At 52.3% G+C, this 8,383-nt stretch overlaps 1 protein-coding gene across 1 annotated transcript in view; it reads left to right on the forward strand.

The window, feature by feature from the left end:
- The first annotated feature begins 8,251 nt into the window (after window positions 1–8,251).
- The window catches only part of LITAF (lipopolysaccharide-induced TNF factor), a 95,535-nt gene continuing 95,403 nt past the window's right edge, over window positions 8,252–8,383 (forward strand). Inside the window, exon 1 of the mRNA XM_011988111.1 lies at window positions 8,252–8,333. The gene's annotated coding sequence lies outside the window, so the exon portion shown is untranslated. The remainder of the gene's footprint in view (window positions 8,334–8,383) is intronic.

Genomic DNA, 8,383 nt, shown 5'->3' on the forward strand with positions numbered 1-8,383 from the left:
AAATACAAAAATTAGCTGGGCTCACTTTTACAGATGAGCACACTGGTGGTGCATGCCTGTAATCCCAGCTACCCAGGAGGCTGAGGCAGGAGAATCACTGGAACCCGGAAGGCGGAGGCTGCAGTGAGCTGAAATTGTGCTACTGCACTCCAGTCTGGGCAACAAAGCTAGACTCCATCTCAAAAAAAAAAAAAAAGAAAAAGAAAAAATATATATTTAGGCAGATAGTAAGGGCAACAGAGTCCTCGGTGGAATTTCCCTTTTAATAAAAAGTAGCCCCCAAATCATTTCTTTTCTAACAAAGAGCAGGCTGGAAAATCGAGCTGCAGACATAGTTAAGCAAGCTGGAAGCTTGCACAGGTGAGTGCTGGCAGCTGTGCCAATAGGGAAGGCCTACCTGAAGGCCAGGTACGTTCAAAACGGGGGCTCTATCTTCCCTTTTCTTCGTCACTGTGTGTACAGTAAAGGAACAGGCAACATTGGCGTTGGCCAGGTAGAGAGCTTATCTGGATAATAAAAGATTAGGGTGGGACAGCCAGCTTCTTCATGCACTATGCAAACGGCACACCTAGTCCTAACCAGTTCTTCACGTGCTATGCAAATAGCACACCTGGTTCGACCAATCTTCGTGCCCTATGTAAATCAGACTCTGCCTTCTCAAGCTCATCTGTAAAACCTTCTGCATTCCACTGCGGAAGCAGCAACACATTTTCTCTGGGACTTGTGTCTGCGCAGAGAGCTCTTTCTTTCGCCTGTTAAGCCGGTGCTCTTAACCTCACTCTGGTGCGTCCGCGTCCTAGTTTTCCATGGCTGTAAGACAACAAATCTCGCGTATTTACGTCAGACAACGATGCTGCTTCACTAGCACCCATTCCATCTGGAGCAGGCACACCTGATTGCCTCAGCCTGGCTCCAAGGAGGCTGGAGAATTGCAAGCCTTCTAAGGAGGGAAATTTCTCCATGCTTGGGATGGAGCTCAGAGCCTGGGTAACCCCACACAATGTTCATGCCCAATGCAGATGGCAGTTCTTCTCACCCCCTTTTACAGATGAGCAGACTGAGCCTTGGGGAGGAAAAAGAACCCAGCCTGTGATGGCCTGAGTGTCTTCCAAAGCCTCCAGCCACCTCCCCTGTAAATGCCCCATGTCTTTGTGCTACCCAGAGCCCAAGTCTGGCCCCATGTGCCCGTGTGGGTGTGGAACCCTGCCGCCTGCCACACAGGTCTGGGAGGAGTCAAAAAGGTACTGGGAGCGTGGCTCAGACATGCTCTGAATGTCCCACAGAAGAAAGCTTTTAATCCACGTGGTCTGGGTTGAGGCGCTGATGACAAAAAGGGTCCCTCTGGGGATGCTGGCCCAGAGGAGGGGAGACAGGTGGGAGCTGTTGCAGTTTGGGCGTTTTTCTTCCCCTTGGTCAGAGAGACAGATATGGGGTCAGAGGCTACTGGAGCCCAGGTTTCATTTCCTCCTTGAAGTGGGCGCTTTGGGGGTATCTGCAGTCAGGCAGACAGAAACTGGCCTGTGTGTGAGCCGGTGTATTATAACCCGAGAGGTGACAAAGGAGCCTGTTGAGGGACATGGAAGTCTTCTTGTTCCCATGGCCACTCCCAGGTGTGTCCTGGACAAAGGTGAGCCAGGGTGGAGGGCGTAAGGGAGGGGAGAGGGAGAGGAAGCACGGGAACCATCATGAACCACTGCAGGGGTTGGCTCTGGCTGGAGGGCTGGTTGCAGACATCGCCCCAGCGTTGCTTGGTATCTGTGTGCGTGCATGAGTGTGTGTCTATGCAAGTGTTTGCGCAATCACTGTGGGTGCATCTGTCTTTAGGCTCTGAATATGCATTTGTGTATCTGTGTAACCACCTAATGGATTCATTTTGCCCACTGCCCAGATAGAGCCAATTTATCATGATGGGAATTTGCAAGGGAGAAAGAGTTTAATTCACACAGAGCTGGCTGAATGGGAGACTGGAGTTTTATTTTATTTTATTATTTTGAGATGGTGTCTCACTGTGACACCCAGGCTGGAGTGCAATGGCGTGATCTCAGCTCTCTGCAACCTCTGCTTCCCAGGTTCAAGCGATTCTCCTGCCTCAGCCACTCGAGTAGCTGTAGCTGGGATTATAGGCGCCCACCACCATGCCTGGCTAATTTTGGCATTTTTAGTAGAAATGGGGTTTCATCATGTTGGCCAGGCTGGTCCTGAACTCCTGACCTCAAGTGATCCACCACCTTGGCCTCCCAAATTGCTGGGATTACAGGCATGAGCCACTGTGCCTGACTGAGACTGGAGTTTTATGACTCGAGTCAGTCTCCCTGAAAATTCAGAGGCTAGGGTTTTTCAAGGATGGTTTGACTGGCCAGGGAATGGGTGCTGCTGATTGGCAGGGGATGCAATCATAGGGTTGTGGAAAACGGTCCTCATGTGCACTGAGTCCTCAGTGGATTGTCAGAAATGCAAAAACCTGAAAAGACGTTTCAAAAGGCTGACCTTAGATTCTACAATAGTGATGTTATCTGCAGGGGCAATAGGGAAAGTTACAAATCTTGTGGCCTCTGGAATAATGGCTGGTAATCATGTATGTCTACACCTTAGCAGAATTTAGCTTTCTCTTATTCCTTAGCTTCGTAACCTGGTGGCCTTTTGTTAGCTTCACAAAGGCGATTGTGTTTGGAGGAAGGGAATCATTATCATTAAACTATGCACTAAAAATAAAAGTTATCACTTAAACTATCAACTAAATGTTCCCCAGAGTTAGTGTGGCCCAAGCCCAGGAATGATGAGGAGCAGTTTGGGGGTGAAAGGCAAGATGGGAGTCGGTTAGATCAGATCCCCTTCACTGTCACAATTTTCTCACTGTTATAATTTTTGCAAAGATGGCCTCATCTGTGTGCATGTGCGTATAAGTGCCTGTGTCTCTGCATGTAGGTACTGGGCGCGTGGCTCAGAAATGCCCCTTATGTCCCACATGTCTGTGTGTCTATTTGTGTGTGAGTTGTTGAGGTTCCGCATGTCCCTCTGCATGTGTCTATGTATCGCTAAGTGGCCTTACACATGTCTGTGTGTGTGGTGCTGCTAATCACAGCAAGCACATACATGGCAGTTCCTGTGTTCCAGGGTTTGGATGCTATCCACGCATCAACTCAGTTAATCCTCACAACCACCCTTTCAGGTGGGTCCTACTGTTACCAGAAAGGGGTCCTGATCCAGACTCCAAGAGAGGGTTCCTGGGTCTCGTGCAAGAAAGAATTCAGGGCAAGTCCATAAAGTGAAAGCAAGTTTATTAGGAAAGAAAAGGAATAAAGAATGGCCACTCCATAGACAGAGAAGCCCCATGCAAGGGTTGCTGGTTGCCCATTTTTAAGGTTATTTCTTGACTATATGCTGAATGAACGAGGGGTGGATTATTCATGCCTCCCCTTTTTAGACCATATAGGGGAACTTCCTGACGTTGCCATGGCATTTGTAAACTGTCATGGCGCTGGTGGGAGTGTAGCAGTGAGGAAGACCAGAGCTCACCCTCGTCGCCATCTTGGTTTTGGTGTGATTTAGCCGGCTTCTTTACTGCAACCTGTTTTATTAGCAAGGTCTTTAGATCTGTATCTTGTGCTGACCTCCTATCTCATCCTGTGACTTAGAATGCCTAACAGTCTGGGAATGCAGCCCAGTAGGTTTCAGCGTCATTTTACCCAGCCCCTATTCAAGATGGAGTTGCTCTGGTGCAAACCCCTCTGACATGACTATTTGCAAATGAGGTGAGGGAGGCACAGAGAGGTTGAGTAACTTGCCTGAGGTTGCAGAGCTGAGTTTGGAGCCCTGGCTGGCTTACTCCAAGGCAATACTCAGGCTGGGCCACTTCCCTGTTCAGCTGGCCCTGGGCTGCTCCAGGTCCATGGGGATGGGGGCACCCTGGGAACAGGTCTACCCATCTTGCCTCCAGCGTGATGTGTGCTTGTGTGGCCAGGCATGTCTCTGGTTCCTGTGTGCCCGTGTGTTGGGGGATGCACTTATATGTATGCAGGGGTGAGGGGGCTGGAGAGACCTCCTTTCCCAGGCCCCAAAGTAGGGCCTCCAAGAAGATCCCTGGGGTACAGGATCCCAGGCCGTCCTTTCCTATCTAAGACAGCAAATCTCTGGAGTGGCCGCCAGCACAGCCCTCCCAGCCCCGGGCCTCAGAGCTGGCCTTTGTTTCCTTCACTAGGGGGCTCGGAGCGGGGTGGGCCTCTGTGGAAATTCCTGTGGAATTCCAGGCATTCGGCAGAAGAAGGACGAGGAGGCGGCACACGGAAAACTCTGACCCATGCGGGGGCTGAGGGCACCGCATAGTCATGTGCACGGGGGCTGGACTCTTTGTTCTCAGAGCCAGCAGAGCCAGTGGCGTTTGCAGAACCGAAAGAAGGGCCTGGGTGGTGTCTGCCTTGGGCCTGAGGTCCAGCCAGCAGCTCTTCCCCTGGCTCTGGCTCGGTGGGGCTTCCTCCAGATGGGGCCAAGGGATCCCACGTGCCAGGGAGCCCAGGCCAGAGAGCCTGCAGGGGCCGGCTGGCAGTGATCTGCTCTGGGCCCACAGAGTGAGGCGTAGCTGTTTTGTTCTGAGCTAGGACCTGCGGGAGCTTCCCTGGGCTGCTTCCTCCTTTGTCAACAGGGTTTCCAGCAGAGAGTGGAGTATGGTAGCTCTCTCTGTCCCTATCATCTCGGTGCCTCCTTCACCTTCTCTCCAGGGTTGAGCCAATCGTCCTCACCTTTCTCAGTGCATGGGGGGTGGGGAGGGTGGGCAGCAGATTGCCTAATCCTGTTCCCCACCACAGCTGTAGTGACTTGATAATGACGCCTCCCCCAAAAAACACATCCGCGTCCTAACTCCCAGCACTTGTGAAGGTGATCTGATTTGGAAGTAGGGTCTTTGCCAGGCCGGGCGCAGTGGCTCACGCCTGTAATCCCAGCACTTTGGGAGGCCGAGGCGGGCGGATCACGAGGTCAGGAGATAAAGACCATCCTGGTTAACATGGTGAAACCCTATCTCTACTAAAAATACAAAAAAATTAGCCGGGCATTGTGGCACGCACCTGTAATCCCAGCTATTCGGGAGGCTGAGGCAGGAGAATAGCTTGAACCCGGGAGGCGAAGGTTGCAGTGAGCCTGTGCCACTGCACTCCAGCCTGGCGACAGAGCGAGACTCTGTCTCAAAAAAAAAAAAAAAAAAAAAAAGAACAGAAAAGAAAGAAAATACGGTCTTTGCAGATGTCATCAAGTTAAGAATCTCGAGATGAGATCATCCTGGATTTAGGGTGGGTTCTAAACCCAATGACAGGTGTCTGCCTAAGAAAAACGAAGAAGGACCTTTAAGCTACAGACACACGGGAGAGAAGGCGCCATGTGGTGACCGGGCACCATGGCTCACACCTGTAATCCCAGCACTTTGGGAGGCTGAGGAGGGTGAATCATTTGAGCCCAGGAATTCGCGACCAGACTGGGCAATGTAGTGAAACCCCTCTCTACCAAAAATACAAAAAAATTAGCCAGCTGTGGTTGCGTGTGCCTGTAGTCCTGGCTACTTAGAAGGCTGAGGGTCACCTAAGCTCAGGAGGTGATCATAATCTTCTTTATAGTCATACCCATCATAATTGGAAGCTTCAGGAACTGACTAGTACCCCTAATAATTGGCGCCCCTGACATAGCATTTCCCCGTCTAAATAATATAAGCTTGATAATGACTTTCAAAGTAGCACTCTGGTCAAGGCCAGACTGCCTGTACCTCCTGCCAACTTGCTCCTCAGAGAGGACCCAGATTTGTGCCGCAAACCAATTGATTGGTCATACCAGTTGGGAGTACTTTTCCATCCATACGGGCTGAGGCTAGGAGGGGAAGTTGGGGAAGCCAGGACTCCCAAACACAGAGGTCTGGATCCCCCCAAGGCCAGGGGTCTGGTTCCTATCTGGACTCTCATGACCTCCATTCTGCCGGGGTCCTGTGTGCCCACCTCGCACTCAATGAGAAGGAGCAAGACCTGACCCAGGTCTTGACGCCACTGCACTCCAGCCTGGGCAACAGAGTGAGAGCCTATCTCAAAAAAAAAAAAAAAAAAGGCCATGTGCAGAGTGATGCAGCCCCCTGTCCCAGGATGCCTGGAGCCATCAGAAGCAGAAAGAAGCAAGAAAGGACCCTCCTCAGATCCTCCAGGGGGAGGTAGTCGTGATGACATTTTGATTTCAAGCTTTTAGACTCTAGAACAGAGAATACACTGCTGTCGTTTTAAGCGCCTCAGTTTGTGGTAATGTGATAATTGCAGCCACAGGACATTGATACCTCACCTGTAAGCAACTTCTCCTGCAGTGCACTTACCCCATGGCAACCTGGTTATTTATTTTCTGCAGCCCTGAGTCCAAACCCCAAGTCCACCACATGCTACGGGCAGGTGACTTTAACTTTGTTAAGCCTCGGTTTCTGCAAATGTAAAACAGGGACAATAATATCAAAAATAAGCAGACAGTGCTTAAATGACTCCGGTGCAAAGAGAAATGATTGCTATTATCGTGGCTACTGCTACTTACGGGAGGCTACCTCTTGTCCATGCGTCAAAGGTAATGGCAGGCCGGGCACCGTGGCCCATGCATGTGATCTTAGCACTTTGGGAGGCTGAGGCAGGAGGATCACTTGAGGCCAGGAGTTCAAGACCAGCCTGGCCAACATAGTGAGACCACCCCAACCCCTGTCTCTAGAAAAAAAAATAAAATAAAAACATTATCTGGATGTGGTGGTGGGTGCCTGTAGTCCCAGCTATCTAGGAAGCTGAGGTGGGAGGATTGTGGTGAGGCTGAGGTGAGCTTTGATCTCACCACTGCACTCCAGCCTAGGCGACAGAATGAGACCCTGTCTGACTACCAAAAAAAAAAGGACAAGTTGGCCACGGGCAGGTAGGGGAAGGCACTGCCGCCCGAGAGACCTGAAGCTGTAGAGCAACAGGGACTCCCGTGTGCCTGGAGCAGGCGGGGCACAGGAGGTGGGTCGTGTGGTTTGCAGTGAGGCCCAAGGGGTGTCTCCGCCAGAGCAGGTCCTGCGGAAGGCTGGGATTTGTCATCAGGGCTTTAGAACATCATTGGCGAGTTTGAAGCACTTTCAAAGTAGCACTCTGGCCAAGGCCAAGGCCAGACTGCCTGTACCTCCTGCCAAGTTGCTCCTCGGAGAGGACCCAGATTTGTGCCCCAAACCAATCGATTGGTCATGCCAGTTGGGAGTACTTTTCCCATCCATAGGGGCTGAGGCTAGGAGGGGAAGTTGGGGAAGCCAGGACTCCCAAACACAGAGGTCTGGATCCCCCCAAGGCCACAGGTCTGGTTCCTATCTGGACTCTCATGACCTCCATTCTGCCGGGGTCCTGTGTGTCCGCCTCACACTCGGTGAGAAGGAGCAAGACCTGACCCAGGTAGAAGTGCACTCAGCGCCTGTGGGTGCTGGAATGAGTTCAGGAAGACACCCGAACTCCTTCTCTTCCCTCCCCAACACCTGGCGACTGATGGTAAATCTCCCACCATAGAGGCCAGGCCTGTGACACTTGGAGATGTTTGCAAAGCCATGATTCGTTGAGCACTTGCCATGCGCCGGGCTGTTGGGGAAAAAGCGCCTAGCACATGGCCATGGTGATCCGTACCGCACCCCATGAGCTGTGCGCCCCTGGAGCTCCACGCAGGAGACTTGAGTCAACCCAGAATCAAGATTCGAACCCAGCTGCCTCTGCCTCTGAAGCCCTGGGCCCTCAAGCACTGAGCTCGGGAGTGTCTCTTTAATTCTTCCCACCCCGGCCGCAACCGGTTCACGAGCTCCTTCCCCAAAAGCAGGTGTGCAGCCAAGAAGAGGAAGGAAGGGGCCGGCGGCTTCAAGTGTAGCCGCTGACTGCTCACAGCTGTTTCCCACCCCTCACCCACCCTTCTTGGCAGCCCAGAGGGACCGACTGAGCGAGGACAGGTCCTCAGCAGGGCCCCCTTGCCTCTGGGCAGGACTGACTCAGAAGACTCATGCTTCAGACCTGCCCTGGGATCAGGTCTCCAGCTGGGACCTGTCTGCTGTTCTTCCTCCTGCCCCTTGTCTCCTTACTCCCCTCTTCCGAGAACCCTCACTTCCAGAAAACCACATGCACCCACATCTCCATCCCAGGCTCTGCTTCTAGGGAACCTCAACTAGGATGAGGTCATGTCTGACTTCCCGGCTGAGTGCCTTCCCCAAAGTCCTCAGTGTCCTGCAGACAGCCTCCTTCCCTGCGCTCAGCCTTCTGAGCCTTCCTCATCTGATGCCTGTGAAGCTCCCTTTGCTGCTGAGGTCCTGGGTGCCAGCCCAGCACTTGGTAAGAGGGGGTGAGGCCGGGTGCCGTGGCTCATGCCTGTAATCCCAGCA

Source organism: Mandrillus leucophaeus, unplaced genomic scaffold, assembly GCF_000951045.1.
Source record: "Mandrillus leucophaeus isolate KB7577 unplaced genomic scaffold, Mleu.le_1.0 Scaffold323, whole genome shotgun sequence".
Taxonomy (NCBI): domain Eukaryota; kingdom Metazoa; phylum Chordata; class Mammalia; order Primates; family Cercopithecidae; genus Mandrillus; species Mandrillus leucophaeus.